This window comes from Macrobrachium rosenbergii, chromosome 24 (assembly GCF_040412425.1).
Source record: "Macrobrachium rosenbergii isolate ZJJX-2024 chromosome 24, ASM4041242v1, whole genome shotgun sequence".
NCBI classification, from domain to species: domain Eukaryota; kingdom Metazoa; phylum Arthropoda; class Malacostraca; order Decapoda; family Palaemonidae; genus Macrobrachium; species Macrobrachium rosenbergii.
Window position 1 is genome coordinate 24,173,736 of NC_089764.1, and position 21,886 is coordinate 24,195,621.

At 34.5% G+C, this 21,886-nt stretch overlaps 1 protein-coding gene across 2 annotated transcripts in view; it reads left to right on the forward strand.

The window, feature by feature from the left end:
* Positions 1 to 21,886, forward strand: part of LOC136851936 (tyrosine-protein kinase Dnt-like) — a 500,118-nt gene that overhangs the window by 347,714 nt on the left and 130,518 nt on the right. The window lies entirely within an intron of this gene.

Genomic DNA, 21,886 nt, shown 5'->3' on the forward strand with positions numbered 1-21,886 from the left:
ATATTTCTTTTTATACCTTTATGTAAAAACTTTTTCTCGATTTTGAAACCTCAGTCTATTTTCAATTCTGTTGTCTTTTTAATTTAATTTATAACAAAGTCCTGAAACGTCAAAAAAGCACATTGAAAGGACACGTAAAGGTCTCCTGAAATGTAACTCGATATATATATATATATATATATATATATATATATATATATATATATATATATATATATATATATATATATTATATATAAATATATATATACTGTATTAATATACATATATTTGTATGAATTATCAAGTCAGTGAATTGAGTTGTATAATAAATAATCTAGCAAATGAAAGTTTATATATATAGACATAATAAAAGTAAAATAATTATATAATTAATTAGATAATATAAAACAGTAGGAAGTATTTAGGGTATCTCCCTGCTCAAATGTAATCAGTTTCTCTCAAGACTTTGTAAGTACCAGTTTGATTGCTTTGAGTTCCTCGTTACATTGTCCTCATTATTTTTGCAACTTAAACTGACGACTTAGCTTAGTAATTACTCTCCCCTTGTTGCTGTTGCTTCTCTGATTATCACGTTTTTCGGGAACCAATTACTCATTAATTGGTCTCTGCTTAGCAATCATAGATTCATTAAATCCTCCCCTGATTGCGACGCAAAAAAAAAAAAAAATGAGCTACCAATTAAATCATTTACTCACGTGAACTAAACTGAATTATTCATAAAGCTTGAACAATATGTCTGTTAGAGCATTAAAGATATATGTAGAGTGGCGTTGTCTACAAAGGATATATCAGGAAAGGAGGAGCTTGAGAGAAGTAATATTCTCGATTGCCCCTATTTCCCAAAGACTAAAGGCTAAGGGGATTAATAACCGTTATTGTAGGTCCCGTGAGATCGTCTGTATACTGTATGGGCTGCTCTATCATGAAGTAATTGGAAAGTTTATATATATATATATATATATATATATATATATAATATATATATACATATATATATATATATATATATATATATATATATATATATATATAATATATATATATATATAATAATTACAGTTCAGTTTATTTTATTTGAAACTGCGTGCATGAGAGGATTAAGAGCTTTCTGAATAGGGGCACGGAAAGCTTTATGAAATAATAATGTTAGGAAATGAATAAGATCCTGACATTTTGAGATTTTTTTTCTAGAATATGAGCTTCTTCGTGCAATGCTAATTTTTTTTTTATTTTCACTGGGCTGGTGTTTGTGATACACGTTTTGGCACCAACACCAGGCTATCAGTTTTTTTTTTTTTTATCAAGCTTACAAGCATGACATTACTAGCGCAGAATATTGACACTGTTGAGACTGTCTATACATCAACACCCGTTGAGGTATATTGCATTTCTCAAGGAAATGATACTTAGTTATTTCTTTGAATCTCTTAAGTGAAAACCCTTATGGAACGAATCAACAAACTAGAAACCAAAGGGAGCTCCCAAGGAAAACCAGCCTGTAGAGAAAGGCCAGTAACAGGAACAGGTGATAAGCAGATAAAAATGAGAAAACGGAAAATGAAGTCGGTGCTCCTGACCTCAGGGCACGTCAGAGGAAAGCAACGACGAGTTTGCTCCTCGCTTAAACATTTGGAGGTCAGAAGGTTTCCTCGACTACACCAGGCAAACTATTCCTCATCTTAGTTGCAGGCAAAATAAAACTAGCAAGCTGGATAGTATTAGACCTATTACTAGAAAATGACACACTGCTCGCAACAGCAGCCTGCCTAGCATTGGAATATACAGTAGACGTTAGGCCAAAGGCCAAGCACTGGGACCTATGAGGTCATTCAGCACTGGAAAGGAAATTGAGAGGAGGTAGGTTAGAAAGGTGCTAGCAAGATGGAAGAAAGATGCTATGAATGGAGGTATAGTAAGAGGAATGAATGGGGTTGCAGCTAGGGGCCGAAGGCACGCTGCAAAGAACGTTAAGTAATGCCTGCAGTGCTCCCCATGAGGTGCACTGACGGCACTATCCCCCCGCCCCCTACGAGGGCAGCCTGCCCAGTGTTGCGAGTAAAAACAGCTAGGTCAAATACAGAACCTCTGAAGTCTTCAATTATAATTATTTATTTCCTCGTGTTATATAAATGCGGATTAAATATTTCTCGTATTACCTCGTAAATAACCGTTGTGTTGCTAATAGATTCACAGTTTCGTGAAAAACAATCTGTGTAATAAAAATCCATAATTAAATAGTAAATATATTACTATGTAAAATATGTAAAATAAACCAAAGACTTTCGAACACTTGAACACCGTTCATCATTTCTAACGTTAGCACTGATGAGGAACGAAAGTCTTCGAAAGTCTTTGTATTTTATATATTTTACATAGTAATATATTTACTATATAATTGTGGATTTTTATTACACCAAAAGTTGTATTGTTATCTGGTCAGAAAATATTATTTTGTCGTCACTTCCACAGTCTCCTCAGCAACCACGTTATTAACCAGCATTTGCCATTCTCATTTGCTTTGAACATTTCAGAGAAGCTCCTCTGTTGCGGTGGTGCTCGAATAATAATTTTCTGATATTCAGAAGAGATTTTCTAGTTTGATGGCGTTCGAAATGGCTCACTTAATTGTCAAGTCTTGTTTCTGTCGCTTCCCCCTTTGGTATCCATTGTCTCTGTCCGTGTGCTGGCTAAAGAGCTATGATCGTCTCTCGTCCATTTCTGTTTCTTCCCCTTCCCCCTCGTTATTCTCTCTCTCTCTCTCTTTTCATTTGACATCCTGGTTTCTCCCCTTTATTGAGCGTTATCCTTATCTCACTTTCGAAAACTCCCTCTATTTGCTTCGAGGTTTTATCCGATTTTCGTGGTCTTTGCAATCACAGCAACGGGACTTTTTTTTTTTTTTATCCGTGTCCCTCCCGTTTAGTTTTCTTGGACTCCTGAATGCTTTCTCTTGGCTTTGATTCCTCTTCCTCTGCCCTTAATTTACTCCCCAACCGCCTGACTGACTGTTTGTCTGTCTATCCGTCTCATGTTCACTGTCTAATCGGCCCCCCCCCTCTTTCTCACCCCCGCAGACTCCCTCGGATTCGAATTCACCATCCAATAAAGGTTTCAATCAGCCAAAATATGACCGCAAATAACTCCAGAGAGACATGTTGGACACACGTGCTGTGTCGTTAGCAGCCGCTGTCGAAAACCCTCGCCTTCCCCCTCCCCGGTCCGCCAATCGCACCAACGGCATTCGATCCCGAAGTAAACGAACGATTCTCATTGGTCAGTTTGAACGGGAGTCGCGCCGCTCTCATCAACACCCACGCGTAACCGGCCGCTGACCCTCCGGTAGAGTTGAATATATCAATAACACATCCATATAACCCCATATTACTGTAGGATATTGGCGTTCTACCAATAGATATAGACGTAATAAAGCAGGGAGGTCGTTCTGGAATTTGATTGGTGTGTTCATACATGGTTATATCGGAGATAAAACTATATTACATATATTTTTTTTTTATTCGCCCCGTGCTGAGTATGAATAAACAAATTGCTGTGGTCATGAATACGCAGACAAGAAACTGATTTGTTTATCCTTTCACAAATATGAATGACAGTGTTCTTTAGAAACAATTGCATGCAGAGAAAAGCAGGCTTTCTGTGCACTGCGTATCATCTTTGGCAAACAGCTTATAAGGAAAATATAAATTCTGCTGCAGCTCCTGTTACTGGCTCTGTCGGGTCGGATATTTACTTTGTCTTTGACGTTTTGTTTGTTTTAGGAGATGAAATATTTCAGCCAAGCTCAGCCTGTGTGTGGAAAGTATAATATTCATCATCGACATCAACTGTTCTGCAAATAAAGTTGCCGCGTACCTGGCGAGTAAATAAACACTTAGACAAAAAGAACTAGCCTGGAATAGGGCAGCTTGTTTGTCATGGAACCACTCCATCAATATGCCAAATGATCGACAGGTTCCATATTCAAATGATGCAGACCGAGCCATACATAACGCAGCCGGTTTGCTGAACGGATTGCATTTTTATCTTTAGCGCCCCGAAAAAAAAAAAAAAATATTGGAAACACTTAAAGTTTTTAGATAGAAAGATCAACCTAGGGAAACTTTCGAAATTGAATGAATATGAGTTGATCAGCAATTTTTAGTATTCCTGCAAATTTTGTAACTTTTCCTAAGTATAAGACCACCTATTATTATTTTATAACTGATAATATATTTATATATATATATATATATATATATATATAATATATTTATGTATATAATTATATGTTATTATATATACCCTTATATATTTATATATATAAATAAATTTATGACTCACATCAGGATCGAACCCAGGTCTTTCAGTTGAAAGACGAGACCGCTGCCAACTAAGGAACACAAGTCATACAAGAAGTTGGAACCTAAATACCACTGTACCTAAGAGTCAGGAAGTTGGGGAAAACACGCTGGTATGCAAGCGGTTAGCCTGACCAGGTAAAGCCTTAGGTACATTGGTACTTAGGATCCAACTTCTTTTATGACTTGTGTGGCTTGGTTGGCAGCAGTCTTGTCTTTCAATTGAATGACCTGGGTTCGATCCTGATGTGAGTCAGAAGTTCATCTTTGTTCCATATGTGATTGTGTCGTGATTATTTATATATATATATATATATTATATATATATATATATATATATATATATATATATATATATATATATATATATATATATATATATTATATATATTATTATTTTCACTTTTATATATATATGATTATTTTCACTTTTGTACGTGATTCATTTATCACACATTACCACAGGTGAAAAATAAGAGACAGTGTGTAGGTCTGACCGGTTTCAACTATATTTCCAAGCCACTGACTGGCTTGGAAATAAAGTCGAAACCGGTCAGGACCTACACACCATCTCTTATTTTTCACCTGTGGTAATGTGTATATATATATATATATATATATATATATATATATATATATATATATATATATATATATATATATATATATATATATATATATATATATATATATATATATATATATATATATATATATATACACGAGACAGAGGGATAGTCAGGCGGTAAGGGAGTAAATTATGAACAGACAAAGAGGATCAAAGCAGAGACAGGAGTTACATTTCACTTTGTCTCTGTGAATATGATCTTGACTTTTGATTATTTTGCCGCAAACATTACTTTTTTTTTTTTCTTTGGAGGTGGGGGGAGGGAGTGGTATAACGAGAAGGACGCTGTCAGTTCCTGACGATATAATGACTCATTGTCCGTACTCTGATTCAGTTATAGCTTTTTCTTACCCTCTTTGTTTTAACAGTTCTACCTGTTCGTCTGAACCCACTGGTCTTTATTCTTCATATTTTGGTGTCATTTTTAGTTATATTATCATATATATATATATATATATATATATATATATATATATATATATATATATATATATATGTATGTATGTATGTATACGTTTATAAATATATTTATATATAATAATATACATATATATTATAAATTATATATATACATTTATATATAAATAAATATATATATATGCATATATGTATATATATATATATATATATATATATTATATATATTTATATATATATATATATATTTTATATATATATATATATATATATATATATATATATATATATGCACTCACATAAATACATATATACATACATATGATAATAAAATTAAAATAACATCAGAATATATGAAGAACAAAGTTCAGTTGGTTCATAGCAATGAACAGGTAGAATTGTTAAACAAAGAAGGGAAGACAAAGATATAACTGCAACAGAGAAATGACAAGGGATTATTATGGCGTCGGAAACGGTAACGCCTTTCTCGTTACTCCAGAATAAAAAAAAAAAAGAAGTAATGTTTGCGTCAGAATAATCAGAAGACTACAACAAGATTACTCTCACAAAGCGAAATATGAGTCTCTCTCTCTCTCTCTCTCTCTCTCTCTCTCTCTCTCTCTCTCTCTCTCTCTCTCTCTCTTAACCATCACCAGCATCCTCTCTCTCAGTCCCTGAAATGGGATCTAACTTTACTGAAAGATTTCTCTCTCTCTCTCTCTCTCTCTCTCTCTCTCTCTCTCTCTCTCTCTCTCTCTCTCTCAACCAACCCCAGCATCCACTCTGTCTCTGAAATGGGATCTAACTTTACTGAGCATCTCTCTCTCTCTCTCTCTCTCTCTCTCTCTCTCTCTCTCTCTCTCTCTCTCTCTCTCTAGCATAGACTCTACAAACACACACACAGACACACACACACAACACACACACACACACACTCACGCACAAACTCATTCATTTGGCAATTACTGAAGCGTTGGCGTCGGAAAGGCATCAGCAACCACATGTTGGAGGAGATTAAGAAATGATAAAGAGGGGAATGGGATGGCCTACGGAAGAGACTGAGACAGATTTTTTCCTTTTCCTTTTTTTTGCAGACCTCAAGGGAGTTTTTTTTTTTTTTTTTTTTTTTGAGGGGCCCCTAAACTCGATTATCTTCAAAGATGACGATCTTGTAATGGTGCCGAAATGATAATGAGTGCCGTGTGTTCTGCTTTTTTTTATTTCTTTTTTTTTACTGTCTCTCTTTTTAGTCATTTTGCTGATTTGTTCTCTTTCTAAATTTTCCAGCTTTATGAGATTTTGAACTAGGAATCTTATTCTTATAGCAATTTTGAAATTTCATTTACAATTTCCTCATCAAATTCTTTTTCATCACTCAGACTACCATCGGGATTACTAAATTCCAGGTTGAGTCTTAGTGAGAGACAGACTGACAAACAGAGGAGTAGTTTTGCAATAAATACACAAATCCTCCAAATACTGAGATTGGCTCTTTATGAGAGACAGACAGACATTCAGAGAAAGAGAGTTTTCAAATAAATTCATAATTCCTTTGAATATTTAGATAGAAAGATCAGAAGCATAAACAGATCATTCTGATCATAATCTAAATCTGAGCTGTCATTATCACAAAAACGATGATAATATATTTTTTTTCTCTTTTAACAAGAGATCTCTTCTTTCTGTATTTCCCATTACCTTCTGTTTCTTCTTTTTAATGAAAACCATATTCTTTGGAAGCTTGAATTTCTGATGAACACCATATTCTTTGGAAGCTTGAATTTCTGATGAACACCATATTCTTTGGAAGCTTGAATTTCTGATGAACACCATATTCTTTGGAAGCTTGAATTTCAAGTCAGTGGCCTCTGTGGGCTTGCTCCATATGTAGGGTTTATCTTCTGAATAATAATAATAATAATAATAATAATAATAATAATAATAATAATAATAATAATAATAATAATAATAATAATAATAATAATTCAGAAATTCAGTTGCTTTTCATTGAGATCTTTCTTTACCCCAAATCACTGATTTGCCTTTCAAGTGGCACAGTAAAACAAAAAAAAAAAAAAAAAAAAAAAAATAGGCAGAGAAGAGAGAACAGGAATGGCTAGGGTCAAAGTAGATAATGATAAAAAAATCAAGAAAAAGGGGGGAGGAATTCGAGGAAATGAAAATATGAATGGACAAAGGAGGAGCAAGAGGAATAAATGAGAAGAGATTAACCCGTATTTATGCCCGTGGTCGTTCTTTCGTCTCCTTTATGATAATGGCTTTTCCAATGTCGATCTCATACGTTCTCGTAAGGTATCCCGGCGTTTATGTCGCTGGTGCGATGTATGCCATACATCTATGTATGAATTTACGCTGGCCTCAATGAAGTGGCAGAGCCGCAAGATGTTGTAAATCAAGGTTAGGTTACGAGGATTTTGGTCTAAGTTATTTTTATTCTAGTTTTTAATTCGTGTGTGTTCAGGGTTTATCAGAATTTCGAATATATGCTTGCCGAGTCTCTCTCTCTCTCTCTCTCTCTCTCTCTCTCTCTCTCTCTCTCTCTCTCTCTCTCTCTCTCTACTTTTCTGTTCATGTTTAGGTATATACGTTTCCTTCCAGTAGCGTTATTATATTACCCATTGTGTGTTAATTAAAGCAGTCATACTATATATGCTTTCACATATATATATATATATATATATATATATATATATATATATATATGTATATATAATATATATATATATGTATGTATGTATATATATGTATATATATATATATATATATATATATATATATATATATATATATATATATAATATATATATATATATACAGTATATGGGAAATGAACGTTTGAATGATTCATTTACTAATGCTTTTGGTTTTAATTTCCACTGATACCCTTTCAAAATACGAATAAGGAATGAAATGAACAATATCTCCTCTCCAGATCCGAACTTCGAATTCGAGTCGTAGAGAGAAATATTATATTGAGCCCTTTAATCATTTCTACATGATGAATGATAAGAATTTTTTTCCGCTTGTGCGTAAATTTATACTTATCAGTCGAATACATCTATTAGAGCCGAATTAACATATCCTTTGCCTTGTATCCTCTCTCTCTCTCTCTCTCTCTCTCTCTCTCTCTCTCTCTCTCTCTCTCTGTAAATCGTAATCAAATGTTTAGATTTTATTTCCAAAGCTGGATGAGTTTCCTTACACATTTCTGTGGGCTAAATTTGCAAATATGTTTAATAGTAAAGATAACAAAAAATGTAGGTTCTTATGGCAGACGTTCTTTGTTTTTGGGACATGTAATTATTGTAAATGCGTCTGTGTATAAATAAAATCCAGATTTTTAGCCCTACACTCAAGGTTTCATGCGCAATTAGATACAAGGATAACGAGATATTATCTTTACCAGTTGAAGGTGAATCGCGTTGTTCGCATCGGATTTTTTTTACTGCTTACAGTTAGCCATGTTTTTTTCATTAGGTATGAGCCACCAATGTTTTTCTTTCTCGGTTACAAATACATGGCAGTGATTTTTAATCAGATGTATATGAGGCTTGTCGTTATTGGGAAAACGTGAACAAATTTACCCACCAAAATGAGGGGAAAGCATTCATTGCTAGTTGGAGTTTTTTTGGGTAAAGCATCAGATTTGGAAGGAATATTAGCCAATTTTATTAGCATAAATATTACTACTACTACTACTACTACTACTACTAGTAGTAGTAGTAGTAGTAGCATTAATTTTATAGTGCAGATATTTTAAAGAATGCTATAGTAATTTCATAACATGCCATCAGCAATTAGTCACCTCAAGTTCTAGAGAAAGGAACGAAATATTGATGTTTTATTGAAGCGTTAAGTTTGTGGCTGCTTGTAAATGCCTGCCTTCAAGCTACTGTTATTGCCTTTATTTAAATGGGAAAGATTATTCAGAGCTCAGCTTGGCAGCGGGTTAATAAATACAGTTGTTCTTTCGCGATACATATACAAAAAATAAGTAAAGGTTACCAGATAATAAATTATATGCCGGCGAGCCCAACCTGCAATTTCTAGCTCCGCATGACGTCTATAGCTCATGAACGATAGCAATAACCACGCTCTTTTGAAATCTGTGATTTTGACAAGAGGATTAATTAGTGGAGCATGGGCTGATATTGCTCAGCAAGATTACTGATGATTGCTTTTGCTATAATGAACATTATAATGGTCATAGTTTTTTTCGCCAATAATAATTCGTTACATGAGATTTCATAATCTGCTATGAAGCCAATATTTCTTTAATTGAGTCTTTTTCACGTGAGTCCTCATTTTCATCATTTCATCATATTCACCAGCTACTATCACTTTAGCCTTTCATTGTAATCCCATAATTCATCACCTCACCATTCCAGCTTCCCGCACAAGATGATTGATGGATTTTCGTTAACCAGACAAGTCACGCGCTATGCGAAACAGTTTATAAAAATCATTTGGAAATGGCTGGCCGTGATAGATGTCTTCCACGCGACGTTTCACGCTGGAGTGATTCGGTTAAATTGAGCGCTGGATTCATTCCTCATCTTCGTCTTCATATTGCAAGTGTGATATTACTGTTGCTTAAACTGCAGTGGTGAATTTGTTCCATGTTCGGAATAGTGAATTTGCGCCATGTTCCATGTTTGGTATTTCGTCTTGTACTTGGTAAATTTAACTTCGCCGTTGTTTGGTAATTGGTTCTATATATTTTCGTCTTCATTTTCCCTTTGATGAGTTGCTAAAGAGTTTATTTGATATGAAGCAAATTAAAGCAGCATCTTTTTCGTTTATACCTCCTACATAATGAATATAAATCTATATTGACAAAGAAGTAATTATTTTTTTTTTTTTTGAACGAATTTTCTTTCAAATATTGTTTTCTTCCTTCTTCGCATTCAGGTATCCTGTAATAAGGTAGTCAGCTAATTCCATTTATCCAAAATTATTTTGAATTACTGGAATAATTAAACTGAGTTATCATCACACAGCAGGCAAACTCCATACCTTACCGTCATCATTAACTATTGTTATTAAAGAGATACTTTATCAAATACTGAAATATTTTTTGGTTGTTTACATAAAATTTTTATAGTAATACTGCAATGTTTTTGTCGATTTTTTATATCAAGTTTCTATGGTAATACTGAAATGTTTTTTCGATTATTTGCACCAGTTTATTATGTAACACTGCAGTGTTTTTCACGGTGCTTATACCAATTTTTATGGTAATACTACAATGTTTTTCTCGAAGCTTATACCAAGTTTTTATCTCGATGTTTATATTAAGTATTTATGGTAATACTGCAATGTTTATTTCGATGTGTATACAAAGCTTTTATGGTAGGGTTTATACCAGGTTTAGATGGTAATACTGCAATGTGTTTTCGATGTTTATACCAATTTTTTTTTTATGTAAAACTGCAGTATTTTTCTCGATGTTTTTACGAATTAGTTATGGCAATTTAACCTTCAAATTGACAAATCAGTGACTCAAACCTGCAGTTTTTATAGCATTGTAATATCGCAATATTAGAAAAATGTGTCGGTTTTTCTCTATCAGAAAATCAATTTCACGTCGTCACTTTCACAGTAACGCCTCTCTCTCTCTCTCTCTCTCTCTCTCTCTCTCTCTCTCTCTCTCTCTCCATCCTTCGTTGTACCTCAAGAATTCGTCTGGCATCCGCCATCTTGTGGTCCCCATTAGAGACACTAATACGTTATTTTAGCCCGAAGTTTCCGCTATCAGGGGACGGAAATTGGTTCCCTAATTGGGGGAAGACTGTGAAAAATGTCCCCCCGGCCTATTTTACTGAATCATAAAATTGCTTTTGGTTGCCACGCCTGCAAAATACACCTGATTTGCCGTTGCCAGTTCCTCTCTTTGTTTTCTCAGTTGGGTTTGTTTATCGTTCTCTGTCTGTATGTCTGTCTGTTTACTTGTTTGTTTATTTGTTTGTCTGTTTGTCAATTATCTTTGATAGTGAATTTCACTGTTGGCTTCTGCAAAATACACCTGATTTGCCGTTGCTGGTTCCTCTCTTTATTTTCTCTTTTTTTTTATCATTCTACGTCTGTCTGTCTGGTGTATGTCAAATATCTTTAATTTTATATTTCACTCTTGGTCTCCGCATGTGTGTACGGTATAATTATTGATTTATCTGAAAGGGAAAATTGTCAAGATTTATCTCCTTCATAGAGAAACGTCCCTATAAATAGTAAGGTAATGATTTCTGGGCAAGAAACAAAGCATTTTTACACTCTCTCCATCGTTAGAAATATTTACGAAATTTGGGTTCTTTCTTAATGAATCTTTTACTTATTGATAATTTCTCGTTTTGAAAGGGTATCAAAATAGTAAAAACTCATTTTCAAGAAGTGAAAGACGAAACTGAAAGTATTTTTGTTCCATCTTAGGGATAAGTTCAAGGTAATGTGCAAAAAAACAAAAATATCTAATTTATTCAGCATTCAGTGCTGAAAGCTGAGGATTTAAGGAACTGAAATGAACAATGAATATTAAAGTACTGTATAACTTTAACGCACGAGCATCTCTCTAAATGTGTTCTGTTCCAAATGCCTTGAAATATCCATTGATTACAGATTCAGATGGAGGGAAGCAATTTATTCTACTTTCTTGCAGTATAGAAAGTTAAAACTACATCTGTATCTTCATGATTTAAGAAACTGGCTCTGCCAAACTTCGTTTCTCTCTCTCTCTCTCTCTCTCTCTCTCTCTCTCTCTCTCTCTCTCTCTCTCTCTCTGTCGTAATTCAGTAATTAGAAGCAGCCCCATAGGCCTAAAATCTCAGCAAACAAACTTATGGGACATGTTGAAACGAACGGAGGGCCTTTGTTCATAATATACTTTTGAGTTTTTGCCTACAATGGGAGATCAAAAAGAATTTCTAAACTCTCAGATTGTTTGCCTCCCTCTGTACTCAGGAGTCCCCTCGCCCGAGCTCCCACCCCCTTCCCCGCTACTTCAATTACTCCCCCTCCCCCACCCCATCCTCCTAAACCCCCTCCCACAACTCCTCTCGACCCTACCCCCGCCCATCCACTCCCTGCAATCACCAACCTTGCTCCAAAACCATCCCCTCCACACGACCCTACCTTTCGATACTTCAACCCCCTTTTTCAACCCTACCCCCCCCATCATCCTGATTCCAACCCCATAACTCCATCCACAATCCTGTGAACCTTTACTTCGTCAAGAAAAGTTAAAAAGAAAAATGTAAATAAAAAAAAGGCTAAAAAAAAAGGGCGAAGGAGGCAGGTCAAATATTTGTCCATTATCATCTATGAAAAGCGAAAAGAGGAATTGGGAATAAATCAAAGGGATTCCTCCCCTGTTTGTTTTGTCGTTTACTTTGGTCTCCTTCTCTCTTTCTTTTTTTTTAAGTGTAATAAAGTCTCTTTTATTTGGCGCTTAGAATATACCGGTGTTGGGACTTCTAATGGGTGTTCGCGTCTTTAGGAAGTGTGGGTTTGATGTTTTCTGTTTTCGCTTTGAAGTAAAATCAGCTTTCTTTTTCAGTATAGCAGTATTTCAAAAGTGATAATACTACCAGATAATAATAATAATAATAATAATAATAATAATAATAATAATAATAATAATAATGGTGATAACAACAATATTGATATATAATATATAATAATATTAATAATGGTAATAACAATATTATTAATAATGGTGACGATAATAATGATAAAATTACTACTACTACTGCTAATAATATTATTATTATTATTATTATTATTATTATTATTATTATTATTATTATTATTATTATTATTATTATTATTATCATTATTGGTACAACCTGCACAAGTAAACACGCTGAACCTAAAAGTTTTGCTAATCAACTAAAAGAAGCCTCAACAGAACAGAGTTGTATAACTGGAAAATGAAGAGTAATGACAAAAAAAGAAACAAAGATAACTAGATTTAAAAGCAGCCAAGTCTTACGAACAAACTGCACGTTAGAAATGGGTCAGAAATACAAGGAAGAAGTAAATGAAACAATTAAAAACATGTGATTGGCTGTTTTAATTTCCCTTGTTTTAATCACTGACGAGTGATGTTTTCTTTATGATTAACGTCACTTTTAGGGGACCTCTCGCCCCCTCTCAGGTATATTTCACAGTCATTTATGACGTTTTAGAATTTTTTTTAGAACATTATTTCCTAGTTATAATAGCAACGTTTTAGGTTTTCTAGGATTATTTCTCTATTTATTTCAGGTTACGTAATATTCATTCGGTGAAGTGATGTTTAAATCTCTTTGCTTCGACTCAAATGCCAGTTGACGAAAAATCTATAATAATAATAATAATAATAATAATAATAATAATAATAATAATAATAATAATCCTTTGTTTCAACTCAGGGCTACAACAATAGAATATACAAATACAATACAACTGAATTTAGACTCGCACATTTGCATGATAACAGTGGTTACGTAACATAACTGACAAAAAACTCCAAATTTTAGGACGTATTGGTTAAATCATGAGGCAACTATTCCAAAACGAGGTTACCTAACGTAAGAATGGTTTAGACTTACTCTTTAAATCTTTGTCATATGAGCATGAATATCTGAAGCCAAAATTTTACTTTGGTCAACTTACATCATTATCAGTAATTGTGTTGAGTTTTTACCCTTTTGCTGGATCTGGATGAGTCTCATTTTAGTTTTCTGTGAAAGAAAACTATTGAGATGGCTTTGCCTGTACGTCCGCACTTTTTCTGTCCACCCTCAGAAGTTAAAAACTACTGAGGCTAGAGGAATGCAAATTGGCGTGTTGATCATCCAGCCTCCAATCGTCAAACGTACCAAATTGCAGCCCTCTGGCCTTAGTAGTTTTTATTTTTTATTAAAGGTTAAGATTAGCCATGGATCGTGCGTCTGGCACCGCTTTCCGGAGGCGACGTCGACGCACCTTCACTTGACCGCATCTGGGGAGCAACTGAGCGCTGCCCGGTCGTAGCTGAGAGTTTCGTACTACAGCACACCGAGAGGCTCGTGTTCACACAGCATTTTACGCTGTACAGAAAACTCGATTGCGCCGAAGAAACATACGAGCATTTTTTACTTTATTTATTTATTTATTTATTTATTTATTTATATTATTTTTTTGTCATGAGGTGATGTTTAAATTTCCTTCCATGCGCATCTGTGTCCGTTAGAATTCAACGTAATCTTTTTCAGAATGACAGTTCTTTTTGGAGTTACGTTTAATAGTCTAGTTTTGTCTTCCCCCGCCCCCCTCACAATTTTCAGTTGTGGCTATTATCCATTTATTTTATTTATCACATTACATAATGAACGTTTAAAAGACAACTGTTAATTTTAAAAGGCAGCCAATGTTAATGAAATAATGATGGGTTACAAGTCATCAACATCATTACTGCTGAGAAAGTAAAAAAAAAAAAATCTGAAACCTTATCGAATAATTTCAGACTGAAATGAAACGGGAAATACCACACATCACTGATTAAATAGATGAACGATATATTAACCAATAAAATAGGGAAACTTCACTCCTCTGTAATCATTCCCCAACCGTAAATGAAACGCGAAACGCCACTCATCGGGGATTTTCACGATTCCTCGAAACGGAACGATGACAGCAACTCATCCCTGAAATTAACTCTGGCGAATACAAAATGAAACTCTGCCAGTAGTCAGTGATTACGAATCAAAATAAGGAACAAGGATTATCTGTCAGTAATTTAATCTTCGTCAGACTGAAGCACGAAACGCCTCCAAGCAAGCAGTTGTATTAACGCGAACAAATCAGAATAAGGAAAATTGTCATTTATTTCAGCTTGAGTAAAAACGAAACGAGAAGTGATAACTCATTATATTTAAAATGTAAGCAGAAACAAAACGAGAGAGGTTGCTCATTATAATGTAAGTAGAAACAAAACGAGTTGGACTGCAAAAGCAAAACGAGAAGGACAACTCATTGGTTATTGTAATTCATGAAGAAACGATACGAGATCAATTGCAAAAACGAAACGAGGAAGAAAATTCATTAGTTATCATAATGTGAGCAGAAATGAAACGAGATAGACTACGAAAACAAAACGAGAAAAACAACTCGCCAGTTATTATAATGTAAGCAGAAACAAAAGCAGATAGATCGCAAAAATACAACGAGATAGGCAACTCATTAGTTATTATGATGTAAGCAGAAAGAAAACGAGATTGGCTGCTAAAACGAAACTGGAAAGAGAAATCATTAGTTATCATAACGTAAGCAGGAAAAAAACGAGATAGTCCCAATAAAAATCGAACGAAAAAAACGACCCGTCAGTAAATGCAAAGTAAATCGACCCAAAACGAGAATGACCCGGCAGCAGTTATTGTACCGCCATTCGAACCTGCGTGCGAAGACCACCTCGCTGCCACTGATTACGGCCTAAACTGAAACAAAACAACAAGCGCCACCTATCAGCGGTGATTGCATATGCTATTTGCAAAGCAAATAACTCGAAAAACATTTATTTGCAACACGCATTACGCTTCCGCCGAATTTGCAAAACCGTGTCACGTCGGGCGAATTTTCAGTCGTCGAGTTTCCAGCGCGGAAATGGATATAGCGCGGGAATGGGTATTCATAGTCAGGATCAGTGGATATCAATATCCGAGTTATCGCTGTAAAGTTATATATCGGGTGACTGGAGCGGTATCCGTTGGGTTTGGGATTCGAGGCGAAGTGGTGGTGGTGGTGGTGTGTCGGTGCTTCTGACCGCTTGTCTCCTGTCGTTCTGAGCGACTGTCAGCTTTATGGTGATCGGTTGTTGGTGCTGTTGTTGTTAGAATTACTGATGCCTTTTCTCTTTCCTGTTATTATCGTCAGTGTTATAATAATAACAAAAATGAAAACGGAAAAATGCCTTTTTCTATCATTAGAATTAATAATAGGGTCAGTTTATAACTTGTACACACACACACACACAGATATACACACACACATACACACACACACACACACACACACACACACACACATATATATATATATATATATATATATATATATATATATATATATATATATATATATATTAACTATATCACTCACACAATTGTTCTGTGCATTTATACAGTTACTAACAGGACTTCATTAAAACTGAATGGTAGCTAGATACCATCCAGTTTTAATGAGATCCTGTTATAATCATATATATATATATATATATATATATATATATATATATATATATATATATATGTATATATATATATATATATATATATATATATATATATATATATATATATATATATATATATATATATATGTATATTTAAGGATTACAAACTTATTTTCAGCGTCGTTGTAATATTGAAACTTATACTAGAGGTTGTTATCATCCTTGTTTAATCGTTCTGCTGTCGATGACATGAGATCATCACGATCCGCAAAATGATTTCCCAGAAAGTTGTCCTTCTAACCTGAACCCCGTAGGGGGTAGTGCCGTCAGTGCACCTCATGCGGCTGCACTGTAGGGATTGCTTAAGGTTCTTTGCAGCGTCCCTTTGGCTCCTAGCTGCTGCAACCCCTTTCATTCCTTTTATTGTACCTTCTTTCATATGCTCTTTCTTCCATCTTACTTTTCACCCTCTCCGTAACAACTGATTCATAGTGCAACTGGGAGGTTTTCCTCCTGTTACACCTTTCAGAGTTTCTTACTGTCAGTTTCCGTTTCAGCGCTGAATGACCTCATAGATCCCAGCGCTTGGCCAAAATTCTAAATTCTGGTCTGTTCTTCTAATCTGAAAACTGGGAAAGTCAAAACAATGATGTCGGTTCAGGCAAACGAGGCAGATATAGCCTCTCTCTTTTCAATTTCACATCCCTTGAAGCAGGAGCCTTGGCACCATGTAATATGAAGGCAGGTTTGTTGCCATGGAGGGCCACCGTGAAGCTCTTCCACACCTCTGTTTTTCCTGACCTGATCGGCACAAGCATCAACAGAAATTAAGGGAATATCTTTCGCCATCATAGGAAATAGTGCATATGGCTTTACCAGGGTTATCTATGTTAAACCTTAATTTCTTCGGTGCGGGAGAAGAGCATCAATTTCTTGTTTTCAGTAATATTTGCGACCCAGGTCACAGAACTTGATGTGTTCATTTTTGTTTCAAATTGTTGCTCAGGTTTTGTTTTTAGTCATTCCCTCAAGTTTGTATCAAATTCATTATATGACTAAATCTTGATCCTCAGGGTTTATAAATAACACTGTTCTTCATTTTTAGGTCTTATTTATAAATAAAAGTCTCTACTTAGGATTAGATATATTGTATCAATTGTTTAATGGCAGCAGTGTGCGTTCTCAGTGCTCAATGAACTCACGTTGTTAATAAACATACTCGTACAACTGATAAGGATGAATGCCACTAAGTCATCTAATTCCCAGCAAGTTGATTATACGTTGCTCCTTCACTGTTCTGTCATTCACATTTTTCGCCAAACCCTCAATGTTTTCTACATTGATCGGTGTCAAAGGGCTGCCAGATTTCAGGTCATTCTCGAGAGGTGGGTCACGATGAAGAAACCGGATTTCAAGTCCTGACTGGAATATGTAAGGAAATGGTCTAAGTACACAATGACCAAGTGACCATGCATCTGTGTAGGCTTAATTTTCTCCAGTGTTTAAAATGGCATATTCGTGTGTAATTCTTTTGTTTTTTTTTTTTTTTCAAAGAATAGTTAATTCTTTCATCACTGACTTTATTTCAAAATTTGGAAAGGGGAAGAATTCATAGATGATTAGGGTTACCATTCTTTGGATATACTTTTTTTATCATAGCTGTGAATTATTGGATCAGAGAGCAAAGAGAAACCTTGTAGGACGGAGGCTCGAAAAACTTGGGTTAGAAAGCCATTGAAAATAAACGTCCAGCACTTAATACTTCCACAGAAACCCTACCCCTCTCCTGCCTGAGACCCACCTCTCACCTCCCCCGAGCCTTTCAAAATGAGCTGAAACGGGCAAGAATTTGCATTTATCTTTTTTTTTCTTCACTTTTCCGTCGAAACGAATTTCTTTTGAGCTTGTATTATCGACTCAGTGAGTGAGTACTAATAGCCGAGTGAGGCCAATTCTGGATTGAAACCTCATTTCGAAAGGACCGGAGGAAAAATGAGGAACGCTGGCATTTCAGCCAATTACCGTTTTTTCTACCTTTTGGGAAATTGCGAGGTTTTCCCTTCCTTCCAATTGCATAGAAAGGAACATTTCACCGGGCTAAACAGGCAAGTGCTTTCACATTCATTGGCAACTTTAGTTTACAGTTTTTTTTTTTTTTTGTAAATAAGGCAGCAATTTACTAAGTTTTTTCTTTCTTACTTTTTTTTTTAACTTTTGTCTCGTTTTTTAATCTCTGACCAAAGACCAGTTTCGGCGAGTGTTCTCTCAAATCCTTCTCTTTCAGGCATGTTTTGTTGGGTGAAGTAACATTTAGACTTTTAAGGCTTACTGAACGTTTAATTCAGATCTGCTTTCTTTATTTTTCTTTTGCGGCGTGACTTACAAATAGATTTTTTCTTTTTTGTTTTCAGACGAAATCTTAATTCCCACCTCGTACGTTTTCATTTTTCTGTGTATTTATAGTGAGTTTTAATACATTGTCACCAGCTTGAATTTTTCACTATTGTAAGATGACTTAAGCCCTAAATTTATTTAATTTCTTACCATTTAGATGTGTTTCTTAACTATGCGCATTTTTCTCTAGTTTGCATCAGTTCCAACACATTTGGTGTTATATTTGTTTCTAAGTCAGAGAGAGAGAGAGAGAGAGAGAGAGAGAGAGAGAGAGAGAGAGAGAGAGAGAGAGAGAGAGAGAGAGTGTCCAATATCAGTAATGATTAACCTTTCCAATCATGTCAAAAACTGTCCCATAATCCCAGCTACTTTTTGCGAATAACTAATACCACAATTCCAAAACCTTTTTCATCAAATAAGACGAGATCAAATTCATCGTTTTCACTCGACTTAAAACAATTTCATCTTATTTTTTTCTTTTCACGAAAGAAATCCTCAGACAAATCCAGTCGCCTGGTTAATCCGATCAGGCGATTTTCTCGCTAATTAACCCAATATCCTTTCCCCCCCACCCCACCCCGTGGCTCATCCTTCCTCTTTACAAGACCGGCAAGAAAGCGAGAAAGTTTTACTTTTGTCAGATATTCTCGTCAAATATTCTCGAAATATTTTCAACCAGAGAACGAATTAATCGTCTCTTCAGGGATTTTTTTTTTTTAGATTGTTAAAATACAGTGTTAAAGTTTTACAACCTGTTGCATGAATATCCCTTTAAATTACGGGGAAAAACATGCTTTTTTTTATTTGTTTAATCTAGTTTAATTCATGATTTGAATGATACTTGACCTCCTTTTACGTGATTACTGCACATTTGGGATTTGACTTGTTTAATTACCAGTTTCATTTTTATGTTTTTTTGCCGCCAGGAATTATTGAGACTTAAGTAAGGGTCAATTTGTTAGGATTATCCGATTTCAGAAATTTTCCACTTTCTGACGTTCCCAGAGCTTATGGTTAGATAGAAGAGTACACGTAATGGATTTACTTGAAGGAGAAAGTAATTGTTATTTAGCTTACTCATGAGACATTGGCTTGAACAGAAAACACATATTTTCACATTTATTAAAAAGCGACGAGTGTATTTTGATGTAAATCAAATGACGATGTGTGTTGAGAATTAAACAGAGAACTTTGCGAGAGCTTTCGTGAAAAATATACTTTTTTCAAAGTTATCATTTAGACAATAAAATGTAATGCGTAACTGTTGATACACAATACCATATATATATATATATATATATATATATATATATATATATATATATATATATATATATATATATGTATACATATATATATATATATATATATATATATATATATATATATTGTACATACAGTATATATATATATATATATATATATATATATATATATATATATATATATATATATATATATGAATGTCTTTTCCTGTAATACCACAGTGTAATATAGTATAAAAGGTCCATAAAACACTATTTAAACATTGCATATATTTCGGGCACTTGCTTCTGTGCCCTGTTCACCTGGTAGAATATGGACAGATGAAATGTTATAAGGGTATATATACCATCGGAGACTTAATGCCACACCTATATATGCTTTGTATATATACCCTTGTAACATTTCATCTGTCCATATTCTATAACAGGGGCACAGAAGCAAGTGCCTGAAATATATGGTTGCAAATGTTTAAATAGTGTTTTATGGGCCTTTTATATTCATATTATATATATATATATATATATATATATATATATATATATATATATATATATATATATATATATAGTATTGTGTATCAGCAATAGTCGATGGGTACCAAACTATCTCACCATTGGACCCTGTAGATAGACATATTACCGTAGGAATGGACGTCATGTATATGCTAATTTACATACTAAGGCCACATATACTTACTGACAGTTCTCATGTTTATATGGTGCCAGGGCAAGGAGTTTGGCATAAGATTTTATACTTCGTATAAATCAAAAGTTAAATCTACACTATGAGTAATAATGTAAGAATTCCGACGAAGACTCCCGAGGAGAATATTCGCGGGAACTGTCGAGAAATAGCCGACAATAAATTTGAATATTTAAATGGGCTGCGTTCAGCTGAGTAACACGAAACATAATAGAACTATGAGCTCATTGTCGGCAAAGGCTAGAGAGAGAGAGAGAGAGAGAGAGAGAGAGAGAGAGAGAGAGAGAGAGAGAGAGAGAGAGAGAGAGAGAGAGATACCTCTTTGTTCTTCTGTTAACGCGATGTGAAGCGACTCTGTTATATACATGAGGAAAGGGAAAATGAAGATTATTATTAGAGTCCATAAATTTTTGACATCAAAGAAGCCGAATAATTCGGCGAGGTCATTTAGATGCAAACCACATTCGTTCTTGGACGACCATAACCATTCTTCTTCTTCTTCTTCTTCTTCTTCTTCTTCTTCTTCTTCTTCTTCTTCTTCTTCTTCTTCTTCTTCTTCTTCATTTTCTCTTGATTATATTTCCCCTCTTGCAAGTTCTTTTATATCTATTCTATAACTCTCCCCTCAAACTTTGCTTTTATTTTTCCCCTCATGACATTTTTTCCCTTTTAATAACTCTCTACTTAACTTCTTTATCATTATGGTTATTCCTCTTTTAATTGTCTTCTTTTATCATCTTCTTTTGATACGTCTCATCACACCCTGAAAAAAAATATGACATGTCATATATTTATTTTTTCATTTCCGTCTGTTGCCATCATTACTTTGTCCTCATCATTTTCTATTTTAGCTCATTCTCCACATCCGCTTCTTGCAGCATCTCGCTCACCTTTTCATTATTACTTTCTGTTTTT